This window comes from Balaenoptera physalus (assembly GCF_965194825.1).
Source record: "Balaenoptera physalus genome assembly, chromosome: 10".
Taxonomy (NCBI): Eukaryota; Metazoa; Chordata; class Mammalia; order Artiodactyla; family Balaenopteridae; genus Balaenoptera; species Balaenoptera physalus.
Window position 1 is genome coordinate 21,657,318 of NC_138889.1, and position 25,434 is coordinate 21,682,751.

At 39.1% G+C, this 25,434-nt stretch overlaps 1 long non-coding RNA gene across 4 annotated transcripts in view; it reads left to right on the forward strand.

Moving 5' to 3' along the window:
• LOC309667919 overlaps window positions 1-25,434 on the forward strand; it is a 47,697-nt gene extending 22,263 nt beyond the window's left edge. For all 4 annotated transcript variants that reach the window (XR_014267992.1, XR_014267993.1, XR_014267994.1 and 1 more), the window contains one exon: window positions 1,248-25,434. This is a non-coding gene — a long non-coding RNA (uncharacterized lncRNA). The remainder of the gene's footprint in view (window positions 1-1,247) is intronic.

Consider the following 25,434-nt stretch of genomic DNA (forward strand, 5'->3'; position numbering starts at 1 on the left):
GCTCAAAATGGCATAAAGGTCAAGTAGACAAACCAGCTAAAAAGATATACTTTTTATCCAGTAGACATTTAAGGCACAGAAGATGATAATATGCACACTGATAATGTATTTTCTTCTTCTCGAACTGATAATCAGTGTACACTCTAAAATATGAGTTGGGATGGGAGGGATGAACCTGAATTTCCTAACTCATTCTATTTGTACAGGTGTACATAAGCTGGTCCCTAAAGCTGTGGACAGAAGCAGAATGATGTAGGGTGTAGAGCATGGGTTTGGTCAAGGGTCCCTGTGAAATGCCCTGACAGCATCCTGCACTTCTCTTTCTCAGCCCCATATACCTCTATAAACATCTAATTAACTATTTGAAATACTTTGTCTATCTTCCGTGCTTGAGCATAAACTCCATGTTGGCAAGAAATATGTCTTCTGTTTTTTTTAAATCTGTTTTACCCCCACACCCCAAATAATATGATTCATTATCAGCACAGCTTTTATTTAAGACCTCCCATCATTAGAGTCTGAAAACCAAGCTGTACTGTCAACAGGCTGTGTGATCTTGAGTGAGTTACTCAACCCCTCTGAGCCTCAGTTTCCTAATAAGTAAAATGTGGATTATAATAGTGCCTATTTTAGTGAAAATTAAATGAAATGTAGCCTGTGGGGCCCTTAGCACAGTGCCTGGTACATCCTAAGCACTCAATAAATGGTTATTATTATTATTTTAATTATTATAATATTACTGCATCTAGGTTCTGTTATTCACCGTACAAACAGCTCCTGTATATAACCATAGAGTCACACGTATATGTGAATTCTTCTTCACGCCCCTCCATAACCTCTTCCTTCCCCTTCAATAATGCTTTTACTACATCACACCAGAATCTTCCCCACTTAATTTGGATGATTAATTTTTCCTTCCAAATACAACACTTATTTCTCCAGTGCACTCAGCTCCAAGTAACAAGATTTGTGGAGGTCATCTGAGTGGGCAGCTCTCAGTGCAATATATAAGAGCGCATTAGGGACCCAGTGGCCCCGAGGCCACACTGGCTGTGATTTACAACGTGCAGTGTGGAAGGCAGGGACTGCAGCTCCGAGCCCAGACACTCCCCCAAGGGAATGGTAAACGACAGCAAAGCTTGGAGCAGAGCGTGGATCTCTGCTCCTGACCCCTCAGCCCAGATCGCGCCTCTAGGCAGTGTCCCCTCCCCGCTCCTGACCATGCTCCTCCTTCATCTCCCAACCAGCCTCTCCAGCTCTGCCCAGTGCTAAGAGGCGACTGTGGAATGGGATTGGCAGATTCTGAAGCTCCCTGCTCACCTGTGAACACGTTAACGCCAGCAGCCTCAGAGTGAGCACGTCCCCCTTTCGGTCCTGCTCACCGAGCCCAGCTGCGGTATTTTGGGTTGTGAGCTTGCCACACTGCAGGCTCCATTGTCCTTTTCATTATCGGTGAAGATTTCCTGAGAAGATTTATTAAACACTGAGCTAGAGGTCTGCTATCAATTTGGTGTCACAAGAATACAAACAAAGCAGAGAAATGTCTAGGCTGATTTGATTATTAGTGGTCTGAAAATATACCATAATTGAGTATATTTACCTAGCATACGCGGGGCGAATTATATAGCCATTAATTTTACATTATTCAGGATACCCTTTCTGAGGCGGAACTTGTTCTTTATCAAGTCTCTGATTGGGAATGTGCTGTACCATGGCTGCAAAAGATTACGGGGGATGAATATTTAAACTATTGAACAGAGCATAGACCCTATTTCTTAGGTTATGGGGTTTTTCAATGAAGTTTTTGAGAATATCAAGGCTCTTGGAATTTAAGTCTTCTGAAATACAAAGTAGTATATGATATGTCAATCACTAGATAACTTTTCTTTTCATTCAGTGCCTCGTATTTGGAAAACTCTTCCATAAATCTGCTACTTTTTCCTTCACATGACTTGAAGGACTAAATAGAAACGTGAAGGAAGCCAGAACAATACCCGCCACATATATGGAGGTTTTGATGAAAAAATTCAAAACCGAGGTACTATTCTCACTTTATACAGGGAGCAAACGCAGGTAAAGAACTCTTCATGGTCTTAAATAGAGCATAGAGATTTAACTAATCTCAACCATTTGTACAGTGCTAAATTGTGTGATTTTGTCCTAATTATTCCTAAAGTACTGCACAGTGGCCTTTTCCAAAAGGGGTATCTGCAAAACACTAGTCCAAAATATACCCTTGCTCCCTCTTCCCCTAAATGCTTCAGACTAAAAGCACTCCTTAGTCAAATAAGCTTTGGGAATACTGTATTTTATATGCTGTACTCACATATCCATAATTCATATCATAAATTAAAGACTATAAAGTCCTTTAGTGAAGAGACCTGTTTAATTTTGGATTCCTTGTCAAATGTATTTGACAAGGAAACTTTTATTGAGTTACACTTATAATGCACTATGAAACCAACTTTAGAGAAAGCACGTTTAGGACATATGCTCGTCATTTACTTAAATGTGAAATAATTCTTAGCATTCTTGGGAAACACTTGAAGAATCACTAAACTAAGTAAGATCAACAAGTGACTACTTTTTCTTTGACAAAGGGATTAAAAAATGAAGGTATTTTTTTTTATTATTCAGTCTCGTGATGAAGGTAAAGTGTTCATATCCATATTGTCTGCACAGACTACAGAAACCATCTGCTGGGCTTGGTGGTAGTCACTTCTAGCCTCATGCTTCCTTTCCCAAGTGATGTGTGGTCCAGGATATGATTCTCAGAGTTGGCTATGGTTACCATGGCTACTCCTGAACAGGCCCTACAAGACTGGTGGACGGGGCAATGCACCTGGTACTGATCCATGGCTCCACAGCCAGCCCCATAGACCACAAATGTCTTAGATGGTTCTTCCCCTCCAGTGATATAATTGGATCCATTGCTCATCTGTCATGCCCAAAGTAGAAACAGATGACAGGCCATCTGTTCTACCTCTTCAAGTTCTTCCTCAGCATGAGGCACCATCTCTGCTGTTCATTGTTACCATGGTAAGGTGCACCCATGGTAACAATGAACTGTGTGGCCTCAGAGCTGCCCACTTAGCTGCCTGAGTGACACTCTGACTTAGCTTTAACTCCTTCGTTAGTTAGAGGGTCTGTTCCTACCCAGATTTGGGAGTAAAGACCTAATGCAAACACTTTCCATTGCCTGGAGGCTCTTTCCTTGGGCTCACTTAATGCATTTTATGGTCCATGTGTCCTTGCAAATGACTGGATTTGTTTTGCCCAAGTGTGAAGAATAATTAAGATCATTCTAAGTCAAATGAAGTGTTGAAACACATTGTCAGAGGACCTCAGCACTGTAAATGTCTTGTTACCTCTGACACTTTGTAATGGGGTGTGTAGCTGCTCTGTTCATTTCCACTGAAATGCCCTTTTCCTTCCACACCACCTCTCCCTCCCTGTGTGTCAGGAACTCCCCCCCAAAACACATACACATCTGTGATCCAGGCGTCATAAAAATACATCAGGCTGATGAGAAAGAGAATGGTGCTTTGATGGTGCTCAGCAAAGCCATGAAGCACTTTCTGTTGACTCATCCATGGGCAAAGGTGATGGGCAGCAGCTGTTGAGAGAAAACTCACCGCCACAGCAGCAAGACAAATAGCAAATGTGTCTCCTCCACCCAGGTCGTATGCATCCTCCTTCACATGATGACAGGTGGCCTGTTGATCTGGCTGAGCTATCTTCCCCTTCCTCCTCTCTAAGAGGATTTGCGTGGTCCTAAACAGCGAAAGTGACACTCTCCACACAGCTGAAAACAATTGATTCTGATTTGAAAATAGCTCTCCTAAAATATATACGAGCTAAGAGTTAATGAGCACTCCCTACTTGTCAGGAACTGCGCTAATGCCTTACATACACTGTCTAAGTTTGTCTTAACAATGACGCCTTCAGAAGGTTGCTATTGTCTCATTTGATATTTGAGAAACTTGAGGCTTAAAAAGAGACTTTCATGGATCCCAAATCATACAGCTTTTGATTGGTAAAACTGAAACTCAAATCTATATCTCTGTGACCCATGGGCCAAGTTCGTAACCTCTATGCTGCCTGATCCTATACTGTCTGTCCCCATCGTCTATGTATTTCCCGATACCCCATTGTTCAGTTTCTATACACATGGATTGTGTGTTCTATATGTCAAAATATTTCCCTGACTTACTTCCCTCACTTCTGTGGCTTCCCCACCCTCAGGGACAGATCTTTTTCCAGGCCTCAGCCCTTTCTGTCTGCCCCAACCTGCTCTTGTCAACCAGACCACATCTAGTAAAACCCCAAGGTTTGACACCTCCATTTACCAAAAAGACATGCTTGAGATTTAAAAAAGTATGGTGCATAAGAAATTACACACAGAATACTGTGGGCCACTGCCCGTAAGAATGACTGGTAATGCTTACTTTTGTGTAGCACTTTAGAGGAGCAAGGCAATTTAACATAATACCTCATTTAATTTGAATGAATAGTTCAAGGTTCAAATAGCAAAATGATTCTCTGCAAGAGAACAGTCCGTTTACAAACTGGCACTTGAGACATTCTCCAATCAAGGAGGTAAATATTTGCACCAACAATAAAGTACATTAAAATATATATTTAAAAGTAATTAGTAGGCTTTTTCTTTTTTTAATTCAAAGTTTATTTTTATTCATTGACTGATTACATAGAGACATACAAATTCAAATATGCAGTAAGAACAATTGGCAAATTCATTAAACCTCATGATGTTTCTACTTCTCTTTCCCATAAGTAACCAATTTTGAGAAAATAGCAAGCTTAATCACTGCCAGTTGTTAGCTGCAAATACATTTGCACTTTCACAAACATGGCATGTTTGCATTTCACATGTCTTCTGTTTTATAACCTGGAGCAAATCTCCATTAACTTTTTCTGAACAGAATAATTAGAAAAGGCAATGGTTTAGCAAATAAACAGTTACCTTTGGTTAAAAGTACTCTTTTAGACCCAGTTTGGAGATGTGCTGTTATTCTTTCCCATAGTGGACATTAACCTCCAAATAACCTTCAGCTACATCATCGGTAAACTATTTATTCTGATGTTTATCTGTGTTGACATTAATGTGCATCCAAATGTCCTCTGTTAAATCCCAGAGCAGCCTGTCTTGGCCTCTTGTAAGTTGTGTCAGGTTGACAGTCAATCGGTTGCCTCCACTCCCAGCATCTCTTAGCATCCTTTCTGTTTTACTTGGCTGGTTTCAAAGGATTCATCTGTGGGATTATTTCTAATGCCTCTTCTTACCACTTGGAAGCTTTGTTGGGGGTCCCTAAGACCACCCTCAAGTTCAATGATTGCACCCCATGAAATTTTTCTTTGATCAATGCAATGTGAGAGGAAGTGACATGTGCCACTTCCGATAGATGTCTCAAGAGCTACTATGTTATTTGCTGTGCATCATACCCTCTCCTGTGGTGGTCATAGAAGCATCTTTTAAAATGTAGAACCCATCATCCCAGTACACTGATGAGCAGAGTTTCCTCCCAAGCCATGTTGGATATATGGCCCAAACACAAAATAAACCTTTGTTGTTATAAATGACTAAGATTTGAGGCTGTTTGTTGCCACAACATAACATAAAATTTAACCTATCCTCATTGATATATCTCTTCGTCCATAATGGTCAAACAACCATCTTAATTCAACCTTGTTATCCATTCTCACCCCGACCCTCTGAAACCCAGTAGGATCCTGCTAAAAATTTTAAAAGTTTATAGTTGGTTTTTATCCCCATTAAATAGTTTTGAGTCCCCCGTACTAAAGGGCTAAAGTCCTCAAGAGCTGCCTCATGTATCAATCTACCAAACTCCCATTCTCACATTCTTTTCAGATTTATTGGTGTCCCATTCCTTACCCCAAAACAGTGATTCTTAGGATGGAAGAGCCTTGACTTATACCCTATCCAGTTGGCCCTCATTGCTGCCAGTCCTATTGTTTGAGTTTCCTAGGTTGCCACAGAAAAGCACCATAGACTAGGCAGCTTAAATGACAGCAATCTATTGTCTCAGTTCTGGAAGTCCAAAGTCCAAGATCAAGATGTTGGCAGGATTGGTTCCTTCTAAAGACTGTGAAGGAGAATCTGCTCTCCTAGCTTCTGGTGAGTTGCTGGTAATCTTTAGATCCCTTGGCTTGTGGAAGTATCACTTCATCTCTGCCTTCATGTTCACATCACGTTCTCCCAGTATGCTTGTCTTTAGGTCCAAATTTCCCCTTTTATAAGGACACCAGTCATATTGGATACTCCAGTATGACTCATCCTCACCGATTCCATATTCAGTGACCTTATTTTCATAGTCATATTCTGAGGTAAGGGGGGTTAGGACTTCAACATATGAATTTGGGGGGATACTATTCAACCCATACTACTGATTCTTTCCTAGATCCACTGGGAACACATTTTCCTGAAAGACCCAGCTCTGTATCTGATAATCCTGTCATTACAACCCTCCACTTCCAAAGTCATACCTTTAGCCTGTTCCCAGGTTTATATTCCTCCTTGGATCTTATACCTTGTTGAAACTAGATTATTTTAGAATTTAAAACAAAGTATAATGCTTTTTATCATAGAATTGATTTGTTTACTCAACAAACATTTATTTTAGTGTCTACTTTTATCCATTGGGAGTTGAATGCATTCCCTGTTCCCTAGGAGTTCACAATTTAAATAGGGAGCAAACCCATTTATATACAATTAAGAGAAAGAGTCTTTCCACAGTTAATATTATGTAACCCTCAACAACCCCTGGAGGTCATTATTTTCACTATTTTATTTTATTTATTTATTGTTAAATATTTATTTGGCTGTGTTGGGTCTTAGTTGCAACACGTGGGATCTTTTTTGACATGGGAGGGATCTTTGTTGCAGTACGTGGAATCTTTAGTTGTGGCATGTGGGATCTAGTTTCCTGACCAGGAGTCGAACCCAGGCCCCATGCACTGGGAGTATGCAGTTTTAACCACTGGTCTACCAGGGATGTCCCTATTTTCACTATTTTTAAAATGTGGGAAGGGAGGTCCCAGTAAAAAGTTCTCAGATGTCATTATGATCCAAAGAATCAGAAGGCACGAAAGAAAGAGTTGGAAAGCTGGACCTTACACCAGATGGGGAAAATGGAGGAAAAAACTTAGTACCAAAACTATTGTCAGAAATGCAATCCTCAGTTATAGCACTGTTTTTATTGAAAAAAAGAATCCACCTTAAGACACTGGTGATATTGTGATAATTTCCAGAAACACAGCATGGTCTGTACTTGCAATCATTTTTTCTACGTACTCTGCTATTGCCACTGAAAGAAAAACCTCCCCGTAAAAACTCTTATTTTTTAGGATAAAAGTAAATCTACTGGACAATTTTTACTTTGTAAGGTGTTATGAACTGAACTATGCCCCTGCTCCCAAATTCACACGTTGAAGTTCTAACCTCCAATATCTCAGAATGTCACTATATTTGGAGGTAGGGTCTTGACAGAGGTAATTAAGTGAAAATTAGGTTATTAGGGTGGGCCCTAATCCAATATGCCCAGTCTCCTTATAAAAAGAGGGAATCTGGACACAGAGACACAGAGAGAGAAGGTGATATGAAGACACAGAGAGAAAGTGGCCACCTACAAACCAAGGAGAGGGACCTGTAACAGATTCTTTCTTCATGGCCCTCAGAAGAAACCAATCCTGGTGACACCTTGACAGCAGACTTCCAGCCTCCAGAACTGTAAGGAAATAAATTTGTTTAAGCCAGCCATTCTATACTACTATGTTATAGCAGCCCTAGCAAGCAAATTCATGTGGTTAATTACTTTTAATTAAAAAAAAAATTAGTAATAGATCAGGATTTAAAGGCAATGCCACCCCCTTCTTCTTTTTTCATTTTAAGAAAATTTCCACTAGTAAGGTCACTAGTTTGTATATCTACACTACAGCAAAAAAATTATAGATGTGTCATATTGTGATTGATAATAAATGTATATTTTGTCTTCTTCCAGTTCTTGGAACCCTTGGAATTTCCTAAGTGATGAGAGCCCAAAAGTGTCCTTTGTTATGTTAATGAAGTGACTTTTGGAAAACCCCTAGGTTACCTAAGGATGGGGGTTGGTTGCCAGGGGAACCAACCCTCTGACTAGAGGGTTGGCACTTTCAACCCCACTCCCAACCTCTGGGGAGCAGAGAGGAGCTGGAGATTCAGTTCAAGCATCAATGACCAATGATTTAATCAATCATGCCTATGGAATTCAGCCTCCAAAAAAACCCAAAAAGATTGGGCTTGGAGACCTTCCTGGTTGGTGAACCACGACGCATCAACGTGCTGCCATGCTGGCCCCCAAATTCTACAACTCCGTGCCACAGGGCCAGAAACTCCTGCATTCAGGACCTCACCATATGTATCTCTTCACCTAGTTTATATCCTTTAATATCCATTGTAATAAACTGATAATCTGGCAAGTAAACTGGTGTCCTGAGTTTAGTGAGTCACTCTAGAAAATTAATCAAACCCAAAGAGGGGTTCTTGGGAATTTCTGATTTATAGCCAGTCAGTCAGAAGCACAGGTAACAACCTGGACTTTCAATTGACATCTGAAGTAGGGGGTAGTAGGTAGCAGTCTCGTGGGACTGAGCCCTTAACCTGTGGGATCTGATGTGATCTCCAGGTAGATAGCTTCAGAACTGAGTTGAATTGTAGGACACACAGGTGGTGTTGAAGAATTGTTTGGTGTGGAGAAAGAACCCACACATAGAAGCTGGTGTCAGATAGGTTTAAATGTTGTTGATACATTTGACACACACCCCAAGTATAGTAGAATGATTCCTAAAGAGTTAATTTGTTGCTTATTTCTAGGAAGAAGGTTAATTTGTGCTACAGCACAATAGCAATAGGATGACAAGTTGACAGGGAGAACAAAAAAAAAAAAAATAGGTGAGAGAATACAAAAAAAGAAAGAAATTTGAGGAGCTATGAGGAAAGGAAGAAATTACCTAGAAGGCAAAGGAACTTAAAAGGCCAGGAACACAAGATGGAGTCCATCATTCCAATAAAGGGCCTTAGCCTCTCCATGACATGAGTTAAAATAATCTTAGAGACTGAAAATATTCTGACATCCAGTTTGTCTTTCAATCTTGTGGAATTTTAATTAAAACTATTATGGAGGTGATTGTTAATCTTAATTTAAGTGATGTTTACATGCTAGCAACACAAAACCACAAGAACGCAAAGTCAGTTATCATAAAATTGTGGTTAAAGATATACAGTTGACAGATAATCTGGATTTGAATCCTAACTCCATAGCTTCCTAACTATGTGACCTTGACCACATTGTTTAACCTCCTTCCCTATGGCTCAGTTTCCTCATCTGAAAAATAGAGTAATAATATTACCTCATTTCTAGGGTTAAGATCAAATGAGATAGCAAAATGTAAAGTCCTGAGAACATTGCCTGGAATAGTGAGTACCGTATAAATGTTCTTTTTGTTGTTGTTTTTGGTTTTTTTTGTTTTTAACTTAATTATTTTTTTAACATCTTTATTGGAGTATAATTGCTTTACAATGCTGTGTTAGTTTCTGCTGTATAACAAAGTGAATCAGCTATACATATACATATATCCCCATATCCCCTCCCTCTTGCATTTCCCTCCCCCCCTCCCTATCCCACCCCTCTAGGTGGTCACAAAGCACCGAGCTGATCTCCCTATGCGATGCAGCCGCTTCCCACTAGCTATCTATTTTACATTTGGTAGTGTATATATGTCAGTGCTACTCTGTCACTTCATCCCAGCTTACCCTTCCCCCTCCCTGTGTCCTCAAGTCCATTCTCTACATCTGCATCTTTTTTCCTGTCCTTCCCCTAAGTTCGTCAGAACCACTTTTTTTTTTTTTTTAGATTCCATATATGTGTGTTAGCATACGGTAATTGTTTTTCTCTTTCTGGCTTACTTCACTCTGTATGACAGACTATAAGTCCATCTACAAATAACTCAATTTCGTTTCTTTTTATGGCTGAGTAATATTCCATTGTATATATGTGCCACATCTTCTTTATCCATTCATCCGATGATGGACACTTAGGTTGCTTCCATGTCCTGGCTACTGTAAATAGTGCTGCAATGAACATTGGGGTGCATGTGTCTTTTTGAATTATGGTTTTCTCTGGGTATATGCCCAGTAGTGGGATTGCTGGGTCATATGGTAGTTCTATTTTTAGTTTTTTAAGGAACCTCCATACTGTTCTCCATAGTGGTTGTATCAATTTACATTCCCACCAAATGTTTATTATAATCATCATTACCAACATGTATTTTAAAGAAATTAGTAGCCATTAGACAACCATCATGTGTGTCAATTTTGGGGAGACGTTAACATTATCTTGTTAATGTCCAAAGGGTTTGAGGGGATCAGATTGCAGCTAGAGCAGGAGCTTTTTATTAATTTCAAAGATTAAATTGAAAGAACAATACAATTGAAGGAAAATTTTCCTCAGATCAATAGAATAAAGTTAACAAATGGTAGAATGAATGGCCTGGCCATATATACCTGCTCCATGCTCTGAAATACCTCATTAAAATTTTTTTTCTTCCTGTTTCTTTAGTATCTTCAAATGAAAGTCAACCATTTGAACCTGGATTTCAAAAAGGAAGAAGCGAGTTCTCATTTTTTAGCTTACAATTCACTTTCCATTTGAAATGCTTTTTTCTCTGTCTGGAATTACATTACAAATATCACAGAGATTTTGCTCATTTTAAGCAACAAGCCCAGTTATTTAGCCTTTGTTCATAGAGAGAACTGATTGCTGCTCAGTTCATGTGCTCAAATGGAAACAGGCATTGAGGTAATTATGACCACTTCTGAGCCATATTCACAGCCAAGTTCAGGCATCCATTTGCTGTGGGCCTGCTGACACCCAGAGTAACATAAACCAAAAAGAACAACAAACGTAAAGTGGGGGTGCTGCTTAGTGGGGAAAGATGCCGGCAGGAAAGAAGGTAGAGCTGTTACGGACCCAGGTTCTTGGACTGTTTAATCAGTAGAAATTGATAAGAGGCCAGACAAGGAATTCAGGCAAGGCTTTATTGGCACTTGTGCCCCACAGAGTGAAAACAGGTAACAGGTTCCCTTGCTCGCTTCCTGAGGGGGGCGAGCAGGTGTCTTAAATGGAGTGAGGGTAGGAGCAGACCCATGGGTCCAGCCAGAGGGGTGGCTTAGGTGGTCTGCCCACCCCCTTGGTGGTGCTGTGTGCAGGGATCATGGGCAGTATCCTGCTTTTGCTCCCGACACCTCAGAAGTGGCAGTTGGGTTTTGGTCGTTTGTATCTTGTCATTAATTTGCCCCAACTGTGCATGCACGCAGTTATTTTTAGTCCCATATAGTTTCCTTGTATTCTGTTGCTCAGAGATGTTTGTCCAGGTTCAAGCAGTACAGCAAAGGGTCCCAGATCCCAGGTCTCAGCCTGTCTCAGAGCTGCCAGGGCCTAATTCTAGACCCTGTGAGTGCTGGACGTCTTTGTCTGGGAGATCTTTACTGGACAAGCCCTATCTGTTGGATCTGAGATGAAAGTGAGCTGGGGACCAGGAAAGATCCAGGCTTGGAAGAAATACCTCTTCATTGTTATCCAAGATTATTATAATAATAATAACTAAAAATGAAGTGTTTTGCTATGTGCCAGTTAAAAATTTAACTCTTTGACAAGCATTACCTCATTTATGCCTCACAACAATCCCATGAAGTAAGTACTATTTCCATCATCATTTTAAAGAATAACCCTTGGAAAATGGAGTCAGTTTTCCAAAGTGATATAAATAGGGACAGAGGCAAGAAATGAAACCTTGTCTGTCTGACTCCAAAGCCTAAGCTCTTATCCACTGGGCAGCCCTACCCTTATTCCCCTATGTCACCCACCATATCTTCCCTGGGCTGTCCTTTCTCTACACTGCAGTCAGCTTTTATCCTAATTCCCAGCTCCAATCATGTTATTCCTTTGCATAGGACATTCTGATGGCCCCACTTCCTCTCCAGCTCCTGAGCCTGGCCTCCAGGGCATTCCGATTTGTCTCTCCAAAGTCATCTGATGGACACTGGGTTCTAAGCGAACCACACTGCTGCTCCTCATCATAACACACAATTCCCTGCCTCCCTGCCCTTGTCCCACAGCCCTCTTAGCCTGGACTCTGCTCCATCATCTCCCCTAATTAAACCACTACCACCACAATGTCCTCCTTACTCTGTACCAACTGTTGTAACCAGCCTTTTACACTGTGAGGTAGCTACTATTGTTATTCAAGCTCATCAATGCCAGGTTCAAGGCCCCACAGCTAGAGAGTAGATTGGGGAGGATTTGAACCCAGTTGGCTGACGCCAGGGTCTGAGTTCCCAGCCACTATGCTATGCAGGTGAATGATGTTGTGCCAAAGCTTTGAAGACTCACGTGTGTGCAAAGCACTTTGCTCAGCCTTCCTGATCCCCTAGTGAGAATCAGGCATCAGCTCCTGCTTCCCACAGGGGCCCACACTGTGTGCCTCTGTTACAAAAATTACTCCACTCTGTTTCACTTTAGCCATGTGTCTCGCCTACAAGATGTGCTCTGTTTGAGGCCATGCCATTCATTTTGTGTCCTTCATGAACCTAGTGCCATATCTAAAGCTCAGCAGGCACTTACTTGATGTGTACTGAATTCATTCAATGGCTGTTTATTGAACTCCTGCAGAAGTGATCTCACTCCTGCCTGCAAACTCCCTGGTGCAATTGTTCTTATCCTTTCTTGATTCACACCCCCCTTGGACAAGCTGATGAAAGCCATGCATCTTTACAACAGAAAAATGCAACAACCGGTAGAATTTTACATCCTTCTTGTTGGCTCATGGATTCTGGGTTCAGAGTCTAATTGATTTGAATTCAATTATCGGTGAATTGAATTGTTTCTGTTATTTCCTTTTTTCAAGTTATAGAAATCCAACTTAAGCCAGCTTAAACAGAGAGAAGTTTTTTGAGCCTAGAGAGTCCAAGAAATGGTTACATTTTAAAAAAAATAGATGTGTGAGCTTGGCTTCTGGAACAAATGGAACAAGAGATTCTAACATTTTCAGGATATGCTTCTATCTGCAGATCAGTACTAATCTCTCAAACTCACTTCCTCCACAAATTGGGGAATAAGCTTGCTGATAGCTCCTGTGCCTCACACCCCACCAGAGAGGAGTTACCCCTTCTCCCTCTTAGTAATATTTTTTTTTTTTAAATCCCAAGGAAATATTCTGATTGGCTAATTTAAGTGACATGTCAGCTCCCAGACATGGGAGTCATTGGAGAAAGAAAAGCTCCACAAAAGGAATGATATTCTGAGAAGAAGTGAAGAGCAGAGCATCACCACCACTTTTCTCACCATCAACCCCTGGGCACCTGCCCCTGCCATCTCTCCCTGGAAGCTCTCTAAGCCCCCATTCTTCTGTGCCCTCCCATCTTCATTCCAGCACCATCAAAACTTGCCTGCTCTATGCCACATCTTTTCAGGACCCAGCTCTTTGCTTTCTAAGAGAACAGCTAACAGTGAATTGATCTGGGCTAGACTATGAAGGGGAAAAGCAAAACAAAACAATTATCTGGCTCCCCCTCCTGCTTCAATAAGCTATTTTATCAGTGGCTATTTATAATAATCACCTTAACCTACAGTAGTTCTAACATGGAATTTTGCCTAATTTTACACATCACAGATTTAAACAACACTGACTTTTAGAGCTGGGAGAGTCCCTTGAGATCATCTTGCCCAATACCTCATTTTATAGATGAGGAAACTGAGGATTAGAGAGTCACTTATATAGGTCACACAGCAAACTGGTATTAGGCCCTAAGCCAGAGTTCATGGACGCTAATTCCCAGTCTAGTTATCTTCTTCCTTCATTGTAATGCAGTGAAGAAAATGTTTGGTTTGTCACAGGCCCAGCGAGGCTCACTAATCACTGTGCCTGTGTGTTTCCTTACTGGAACAAGTCATGACTTCAGTATTCCAGGAAACATATAGAATTAGTTGGCTTTATGGGAGGCTTGTGCTGGAGGTGTTGCAAATATGGGTTTGGGAGCCAGGCTGGTTATGTTCATTCTCAGCCTTACCACTTACATGCTTGGACAGGTGAGTTGATATTTTTGTGCCTCAGCGTCCTCATCTGTAAAATGGATCCTCCTCTGGCTCTTCTAAAGCAACAGCCCCACTTAACATTTGTTGTTCTTTTGGTTCATGTTCCTCTGGATACCAGCAGGCCAAATAGATGCCCAAGAGTTGTACCTTCCACATTAGGTTTTAGAAGAATAGATTAATTCATGAAAATCACTTAGAATATGGTCTGATGAACTGTAAGCATTCCATGAATGTAACATCTATAATTAAAATGAACTTGTCAGGAAAAAGGGAGTATTTTAAAGGCAAAGGCCATAAAACAGAATTTCCTGTAGGTCAAGTAATTCAAACCCTTAATTAGCCTCAATTTCCTTTCTGTCGCACCTTCTTATGAAAACAAAGCAAAGAAAACTGTTACCAGGAATTTCATTAAAAATAATAAAGCGAACAATCCAATATAAATAAACCTAAAATAGTCCTATACGTAGCCCAATCTGCTAAGCAGGTTATCTGGATCAGCTGCTCTTTGCAATCAAAACTGACATTCAGAATAATGATTTGTGTCCTCAAAGACAAAATAATTATAATCATTGCTATCATTTGAGGACTGCTTGCCACACAACAGGCATCATGCTGAGTACTTAACATACATTATACACCATGCAGACACAGGCGTGCATGCAAACACACACACACACACTCATTCATTTATTCATCTTAACAACTTTGGGGACATGGGTTTATTCTAATTTTACAGTTCAAAGTACATTTTATGCTTAATGAAGTTGAAGCTTGGAGAAGAGAAGTGAATTTCCAAGTGTACAATTGGTAAGTGGAGCTTGGAGTTGAACACAGAGCTTTCTGAATCCACAGCCAGCACTCTCAACAGCTCTGTTTACAGTCTTAATACTCCAGTTACCAAACAAAGAGAATATGGCGATTTATTTTCCATTTTCAACCAGACAACAACAAAGGTTTCTGCTTGGCTCTTAACTGACTAGAAACTGAAGCAAATTCAATAACTTCATCCTCCTCTAAGAATCTGCTTACAAAGCTTCTATTTCCCAGTGTTTTTAATTATTCTTCATCCTACCATTAGCAAGGAAAGCCAAGAATTGACTGGAGACTGTGGACTTTGACTCCATATGAACAAGGACTGTGTTTTATTCATTTCTGTTTCCTCGAAGGAACCAGGTCAATGACTTAGTAGTTTTAACAGAGAATAAATATTTATTGAACAAACAAATGAGTAAATAAATGTGTATATCAGCCTTTCCATCATGGAGCTATGTTTGAAAGAGGAAAAATGTTCTGTACAGAAAAACAGATTGTTCAATGAAAGAAGTACTAACTCAAGTGCTTACTAGCTGTGTCATCTTAAGCAAGTTACTTAAACTCTCTGACTTTGGTTTTCTCATTTGGAAACTGAGGGACTGCTTATCATTTCATTTACCTTGTAAGGAGAATTAAATGTGCTAAAAAATTCTAAAATGTCTGTTACACAGTGACCACTCAAAAATACATTTTGTTTTCCCTCATTCCTTAGTTTTTTATTTCCATCATAAGCCTATTATTTTCTTATACTTATACCATTGATAAATAGAATCTGTCATTTGCAAAATCCTTTGCAATGTACAAAGAATATCATGTTATCTTTTTTGAACATCACAATAGCCCTGAAAGATAAGAAGGATAGAATAAGCTCATTTTATCTCAAGTTACAGAGGACAAAACCTATTCTGTTCTCATTTATACAGTGAGTAAATCATAGTACCAAGGCTCATATCTAGATTCACTGACATGAATTCTGAGCTTTCCTCAGTTCTCCAAATTGCTTTTGGAGAGAGTGAGAAAAACCAAATCTTAAATCTTTCCATTAGCTATTATATATGTTCTAAATGTAGAATTCCATACTACCACAATAATCATAAAGCCATATGTATTCTTCAGGTTTAACCTATAATACCCTTCCTTGTAGAAATACCTTCAATTGGTTCTATTAAAAAACAAAATTCAGCCAAGTAAGTTTGAAAATCTAATTGCCTTATTCAACTATTCATGAATAGGGCAGCATCCTATCTAGCAACTAGAGCAGTGTTCAGAGGAGTTGTACAAAATGGAAGGCTTTTATAGGAAAAATGGTGGGGCAAGGGAGCTACTAGCAAAACAAAAGAAATGATTCTTTTTAGACCAGGACATCTTTTGTGAAAGGAGGGAAGAGCAAGGGTTTTCTCATACTGATGCCTCTTCTTCCTCCTGGGGATGGAGAGGGTCCCTGTGACAGACTACCTTACTGATGCTTGACCAGAAAATTCCAGACTGGTTGATTAAGATTAAATTTCTGTGATAGGCTGAAACTGCAGTTAGATCAGGTATTAAATCTAGGTTTGGTATCATGGGCTTCTAGCATGAGTGATGCCACTAGGGGATGGTGATTTTCTTTTCAGCAGTTCAGATAACCAATTATAGCAATTTTTCACCAGGTGTCACTCCAATATTAATACCTGATAAGAACAGATTATCAGGTGTCCTTAACATAGCCATGAGTAAAATTCAGAGCTCAACTCTAAGTAAAGCCAGCTATTTTTCTGTGGAGCAAACTGGATATAGATAGATAGATAGGATAGATTTTTTTAAAAATAAACTCTGGTTTTTACACATTGATCAAGAGAATTTCACTTTTCTTTCTGACTTTTGAAAGTGTAAGAACAAATGGGAAAAATTAATGTTCAAATAAAGTTTATTTTGAACTAAAAGGTTATTCCATTTTTATATGCTTTGTTGAAGAGCAAAATGCTTTTGTACAATTATTAAATTATTCACCACTCCACATCTTTCTAGGGTGCCATTGTACAGGCAAATAGATTTCTCTGTACAGAAGGAAAAATAAGTCAACTCTGAGTCACTTCAGGAAACTAACATTTTTAATAACAGCATATTACCAGTATTTGACATCTATTAAACATCAAGAGATGTTCCAGAGTGTCTATTATTTAGTGAGTATTTCAAAGAACAGTGAGTTATGCTAATCCCAGTTTAAAGATAACTCAGGATATAAATTTGACTGAAAAGGACACAAACTGGAAAAGAAGGAAGAGGATTTATAGACAGAGATAGAAATAATGTCAACATCTCCTTGTCTCTGGTGTCCAGTGTGCTGAACTCTCACACTCATGGAATGAGTGCTTCTGTCAGGAAGACTTTCCTCTACCCTTGTAGGTTCTCCTGGTTGGTCTAAGAATTAAATCAACATAAGACATATTAACAGAAGAAAATCAAGTTTAATTTCATATATACCAAAACACCACATACATGAGAGGTTCAGAAACAGAAAGATAAAATGAGGAATATAAGCCATCCGAGCTAAGGAATGAGATAGGGGTCTGGGGCTTCCAAGGACAGGAGGGTCATTCATAGGATGATAAGAAGAGCAGATGTTTGGTACTTAGATGTCTGCCCTGCCATATAGATGGGACCACTTAGATAAAATTTAACTTCAGTAATAAGTCTTTTCAGGAAAAAATCCCCAATTTAAATTCTCCTAAGTAGTTCAGGGCAGGGCAGTAGTTTCTCTTGAACCCACAGGGTCTCAATTGCCTTTAGCACAAAATAATCCTCATACAAAAGTGACACATTCTGGGGAGTTCTGAATCCTTATTTTTCTCTTTAACTTTATTGATCTTAAGAGAAAGTCCCCTTTTTAGGATAAGAAAACTGAGGCACACGAATGTATACAAAAACAAGACCTGCAAATATGCTGCCTACAAGCGACTCAATTCAGATCTAAAAACACACACAGATTGAAAGTGAGGGAATGGAAAAAGGTATTCCATGAGACTGCTACAAACAACTCTATGTCAATAAAATGCACAACCTAGAAGAAATGGACAAATTCCTAGAAATGTACAACCTCCCAAGATTGAACCAGGAAGAAATAGAAAATATGAAGAGATCAATTACCAGTAAAGAAATTGAATCAATAATTTTTTAAAAACTCCCAACAAACAAAAGTCCATTACCAGATGGCTTTACAGGTGAATTCTACCAAATATTTATAGAAGAGTTAACACCTATTCTTCCAAAATATTCCAAAATATTGCGGAGGAAAAATGCTCCTGAACTCATTCTACAAGGCCAGCATCACCCTGACACCAAAACCAGGCAGTGATACCACAAAAAAAGGAAAATTACAGGCCAATATCACTGATGAACATAGATGCAAAAATCCCCATAAAATATCAGCAAAGAGAATCCAATAATGCATAAAAAAGATCATACACCATGATCAAGTGTGATTTATCCCAGGGATGCAAGGATTTTTCAATATCCATAAATCAATCAATGTGATACACCACATTAACAAACTGAAGAATAAAAACCATAGGATCTTCTCAATAAAGGCAAAAAAAGCTTTTGACAAAATTCATCATCCATTCATGATAAAAACTCTCCAAAAAGTGAGAATAGGGGGAACATAACTCAACATAATAAAGGCCATATATGACAAACCCACAACAAACATCATACTCAATAATGAAAAGCTGAAAGCATTTCCTCTAGATCAGGAACAAGACAAGGGTTTCCACTCTCATCACTTTCATTCAACATCATATTGGAAGTCCTAGCTACAGCAATCAGACAATAAAAGGAAACAAAAGGAATATAAATTGGAAAGGAAGAAGTAAAACTGTCACTGTTTGCAAATGACATGTTACTGTATGTAGAAAATCCTAAAGACACCACCAGAAAACTACTAGAGCTCATTAATTAATTCACTAAATTTGAGGATATAAAATTAATATACAAAAATCTGTTGCATTTCTCTACACTAACAACGAACTATCAGAAAGAGAAATTAAGGAAACAATCCCATTTACTATTACATCAAAAAGAATAAAATACTTAGGAATATACCTGACCAAGGAGGTGAAAGACTTATATACTGAGAACTATAAAACATTGATAAAGGAAATTGAAGAATATTTAAGAAGAGATGGAAAGATAGCCCCATGCTCTTAGATTGGAAGAATTAATATTGTTTAAATTGCCATACTACCCAAAGCAATCTAGAGATTTAATATGATTCCTATCAAATTACCCATGACATTTATCACAGAACTAGAACAAATAAGCCTAAAATTTATATGGAATCATAAAACAACCAGAATTGCCAAAGCAATCCTGAGGAAAAAGAACTAAGCTGGAGGCATAACACTCCCATACTTCAGACAATACTACAAAACTACAGTAATCAAAAGTGTGGTATTGGCACAAAAACAGACATATGGATAGGATAAATGAAACAGAATAGAGAGCCCAGAAATAAACCCACACACCTATGGTCAATTAATCTTTGACAAAGGAGGCAAGAATATACAATGGAGAGAAGAGAGTCTCTTTGGCAAGTGGTGTTAGGCAAGCTGGACAGCCACATGTAAATCAATGAAGTTAGAACACTCCCTCACACTGTACACAAAAATAAATTCAAAATGGCTTAAAGACTTAAATATAAGACATGACCTCATAAAACTCCTAGAAGAGAACATAGGCAAAACATTCTATGACATAAATCATATATCAATGTTTTCTTAGGTCAGTCTCCCAAGGCAAAAGACAGAGAAGCAAAAATAAACACATAGGACCTAATCAAACTTACAAGCTTTTGCACAGCAAAGGAAACCATAAACAAAATGAAAAGATAACTTAACGAACTGGGAGGAAATATTTGCAAATGATGTTACCAACAGGGACTTAATTTCCAAAATATATAAACAGGTCATATAACTCAATAAAAAACAAACAACCCAATCAAAAAATGGGCAGAAGACCTAAATAGGCATTTCTCCAAAGAAGACATACAAATGGCCAATAAGCACATGAAAAGATGCTCAACATTGCTAATTATTAGAGAAATGCAAATCAAAACTACAAAGAGGTATCACCTCACACCAGTCAGAATGGCCATCATCAAAAATTCTACCAGTAATAAATGCTGGAGAGGATGTGGAGAAAATGGAACCCTCCTACACTGTTGGTGGGAATGTAAATTGGTTCAGCCACTATGGAGAACAGTATGGAGGTTCCTTAAAAAACTAAAAGTACAGTTACCATATGATCCATCAATCCCATCCCTGGGCATACATCCAGAGAAAAGTCTAGTTCAAAAAGATACATGAAATCCAATGTTCACAGCAGCACTATTTACAATAGCCAAGACACAGAAGCAACTTAAATGTCCACCCACAATGAATAGATACAGAAGATGTGGCATATATATATACAATGGAATACTATTCAGCCACAAAAAAGAATGAAACTATGCCATTTGCAGCAACATGGATGGACCTAGAGATTATCATACTAAGTGAAGGAAGTCAGATAGCAAAAGACAGAGACAGAGAAAGATAAGTCTGTATATAAAATAAACAAGGTCTTACTGTATAGCACAGGCAACCATATTCAATATCTTCTAATAAACTACAGTAGAAAAGAAAAAAAAGAAAGAAAACTGATACACAGAGTGACTAGGGATCTGACTCTTATTCACATGGCTCAGGGCTGGAACCAGCTGGCTGAAGGCACAGCTCACAGGGAAAGTTAATCCCCGAGGCAATTCTAACTCCCCCATCTTCATCTTACCCCTTCTGGTACCTCACACCCCAGCACCGGCCCCAGAGGTAATTCATCTGGCAAAAGCCCCGTGACTACTCTTCCAAACCAGACTTTCTGATCCCCTTGAAAAGTACAGGGCATCCTCAACTTCCCCCTGATTATTCAGCTCAAAACAATTGTTAAATGACTCTGAATATTCAGGCATAGGTAAATAGAAATAAAAGCTGAGAGGCAATTTGTCATTAATTTTGCCTCTGGTTCCAGTGTGAGTAGAGTTACATCAATTTTGCATATCAGAAAGGTTATTTTTCAAACAAACTGAGTCAGACTTCCCTCACACGTATCTCTGTGGGCCATGGAATCCTGTAGCTGTTAAGGCGTGAAGGCATTGCTCAGTGCTGAGAGCTCACCCTAAAGTGATTAAAACAGACTGCAAAATTATCTGCCAAATCTGATGAGCAGGAAAATGAAGGCTAATGGAAGAAGTGCACAAAGTCATATTTCCAGACAAATCACACCAGATCTCACTCATTAGGGGATGAATCTACAAAGTGCGCACTATAGTCAACCACCAGCTGAGATTTATGATATCAGCCTAATTTAGTCTTGAACCCAGCTCATAGGAATAATGAAGTTAATAGAAAAGATAATGCTATGTGTACAGTACAAGATGCCTGAATTTTAAGTAGAATAGTCACCTATTCTACTAAAATAGTCAGTATAAGTGATGTGACTGTCGGCTTCCTCTGCCCTCAAACATAAATAAGACAGGTGACTTTATACCTGCAATGCCATGATTTGAGACCTATTTCTATAGTTTAGGCATCGTCCCTATAAACAACACTCTCTTTTAAAATGCAAGAGCTCCTGCAGGTGGAAAGCAAGAAGTCAGTAAAATACTAGTGTGAATCATTATAGGAAATGTTTTTGTTTGTTGTTAGAGGACCTTAAGCACCCTATGAAGTGCTGGACACCCTGGAGAGTAGAGGACCTGAAAGAAGTGAGGGAGAGGAAGACAAAAGTTGGGCAATTTTTCATGTGGCTGTTTATCACATCAGAGGACACCCATTTTCTAACTCCTGGACAGAGTCCTAAAGATGAGGTTAACAATAAATAGTGTTTACTCATATACAAATTACACTTGCTAAAAGTGTCAAGAAACATGGCTGCACCCTTGTGGCAGAAGAAATATATACCATTTTTCCATATAGATGGTGATGATTTTACGACATTCCTCTTCTTTGTAAACATATTGTCATTTGGGGACTTCTATAAAACAGTTTCAATCTGATTTGTATAATTCCACTTAAAAGCATTAGAGGAAACATCTGATACTGTCTCACAGGCCTCTCTGGAATCATCTGTTTCTCTTCGTTCTTGTTCTTTGGGCTTTTGTTGCTCCTGCTTCAGTGCCTGCAGTTTGTAGCTAAGTAAACAAAACTGCTGTCACTCCCATCCCCACTGTGCAGACTTCCACACCTCAAATGCTGCTGCAAAGGTGTACAAGCAGCTCACCAACTGCTTGCACAACTTCAGAGATGGCTCCCTGCATGGTGCCAAGACAGCCTGTAAGAGGGCAGCCCAGTCTGAGCCACGGTCGAGGCATCTGTATCAGCCTCTTAGTTATCAGAGTTTATCAGATGGAAGAGATCAAATTGTTCAGCTGCCTTTTTCATTTTGAATGCTGAGCATCTGGTGTTTGATTGTGTATTGCCATGTAAGAACACAATAATCCTCAAACATTTTGATCACAAATAAATCTGTGGGTGAGGAAAAATGTCTCGCTGCTGGTTAATGTCTCCTTAGCTTTGATAAAAGGTGTGGAAGACATTACACAGAACCACAAATTGCCAAGGAAAGCAGTGGGTCATAGACTTTTTGGAGTTTGGAGAAGCCTGCAAGATAATCTAATTAAATTCCCAGTCTAATTTACCTCTTTCAACTTGCAAGTGAAAAAGCTGATTCCCAGAGGGGAAGTGATCACCTCCTTAGGTAATGGTGGGTAGTAACATCAGCGCCAGAATCAAAAGTCTGCTCCAACTGATAACTGGAAGACCAGGGTGGTCTTGCCTCTGGCTGATCCTGTGGACAAAAGAGCTTTCAACTCCCCCATAGGCCAGTGTGAACTTAAGGGACAGGGCAGAATAAAGAGAAACCAGGATTGATTGTAACGGAGGGCACCATTATTTTCCTGACTCCAACATTCCCAGGGATTGTGAATTGGCATTTCTTATAGGTGTCAACTGTTACTCTTCATTAATTGCTTAAATTGGCATGACTGGTCTGAAATAATAAGAAACAAAGTGAGATGTGAATTTGAAAACTATTCAAACAGGAGAAGCAGTACTAATTAAAACTTTAAAGTGGGGAGGTTTAAGAAGTATGATTTAGACTCTGAGCTGTTGACAAATAACTATTTTTTTCCCTAGAGATCCAGCGCTAATTAACTAGGGACAGCATTCGCTAGTATAATAGGGGTGGTGCTGAAGGCTGTTCTGTTGAAAATCTCTTCCCCAACCAAGGAACTCTCAACCTCTGAGCACTTGAGATCCTCCTCGTAAAACCCCATGTCCCAGATTTGATGTGGTTAGACTGTATAATCCACTAATTCATGAGTAGCTAACTTTCACAAATTAAATATCTGAGTGAAATGAATGGAGGAAAAGTAAGATATGGTGATGTTGTATATATGAGGAGGTTAGGAGGAAGAAAAAAAGTTACACATTAATCACATCAATAATGTGCTCCCCCAGTGTAAAAAAGTGTAGCCACTATGGAAAACAGTGTGATAGTTCCTCAAAAATTAAAAATAGAATTACCATATGATCCAGAACTTCTGGCTATATACTCAAAAAAAATTGAAAGTAAGGACTCCAAGAGATATTTGTCTACCCATGTTTATAGTATCATTAATCACAACAGCCAAAAGATGAAAGCAACCCAAGCGTCCTTTGACAGATGAATGGATGAACAAAATATGTATACACACAATGGAATGTTATTCAACCTTAAAAAGGAATGGAATTCTGACACATGCTATAACATGGATGAACCTTGAAAACGTTATGCTAAGTGAAATAAGCCAGACACAAAAGGACAAATATTTGTATGATTCCACTTGTATGCAGTACCTAGAGTAGCCAAATTCATAAAGACAGAAAGTAAAATGGTGATTTCCAAGGTCTGGGGTTGGGAGGAAATGGGAAATTATTGTTTGATGGGTACAGAGCAATTTAGGAAGATGAAACAAGTTCTGAAGATGGGTGATGGTGATGGTTATATCACAATGTGGATAGAATTAATTCCAATGAACTGTACACTTAAAACTGCTTAAAATGATAACTTTTATGTTATGTATATTCTACCACAATAAAAAAATTGTGTTTCTTCTTCCATACTATAGAGTTATCATTGGGGAACAGGTATCCAGCCAGTAATGACATTCCCAGATCCCCTTGCATCCTGGTGGGCCTTATGAATAGCTCTCACCAGTGGAATGTGTGTAGGAATAACATACATTGTTTCTGCATCAAGGCAGCTAAGAAGCAAATGTGCCTTCTCCAGCCTCTCTTTCACCATTTGCCAGATATAGCAAGAGAGTGCTGAGACCCTAAAGGAATAAGGAGCCACAAGGTGGGTCCCTGAATCACCATGTGGCAGAGAATTGCATAAGACTTAGGAGAGTGAGAAATACAATTTTATTGTAAGTTACTGTAAATTTGGAGTTTATTGTTACAGTGACTAGCATTTTCCTAAACAATACATCAAAGAATTTGGTCCCTTTCCTTTCTAACCTAGGAAAATGAAAGGTAGACCCTAAGATTGAGCACCACTAATAAAGAAAGGCCAAGAAACACTGCTATGAGAGGACAAAATTAGCTTGAGATCACTGGAAATCAATAGACACAAGGATGGACATGGAGGTTGGATTTTGAACCAAGGGGTGGTCTGATCCATTTGTGATATAAGAGGACTTTTGCAATAAAGATGGGACCAAAATAAAAATTAATGTGACCTCGGGAAGTGCTAAGAATTAGCTTCTGAATTACAAGAAAGAAGGTGATGGTGACGCCACCAAGGATGTCAGTCTCTAAAAATGAATTGTATAATCACTAAAGCTACCATAAAAACAACCCCTAAATGTCCTTTCCAACTCTACTCTTAGACTGTGATTCTCACTTAGTTATACAGAGTTTTAGCTTATTTATAAGATGCCTGCTGACTCAGATAAACTGCCTCAAGTTAGACCACAGGGAGTTTTGGAACACAAAAGAACTGGTGAACACTAAATTTCACACAATTATAAGTGAAAGTATATGCTGCAATTCTTCTCACAGAATATTATAGTCGACTCTGAAGCTAGGAAGCAAGGCCTCTATGTTTATTGACCCCAAAGCTTCTGCCAATGGGTGTCAGAGTTATTCATTTATTTGTGAGCCACATAGAGTATCTTTATTCTGTAAGAGCTTATATTTGTAGCTTAAAATAACAAATAGAGTACCCATGTGAATCAGAATCAGAGAAAAGAATGCTTGAGTTAAAAAATGGAAAACAAAGCATGACTGGGTGCTGTGATGCCCCCAAGAAGTTTCCAGTGCTGTCTTTGCCAGTGCCTGTCTCCAGTGGTCCTTGGAGAGAAAGTTAACAAAGCAAAAAACAAACAAACAAAAAAACA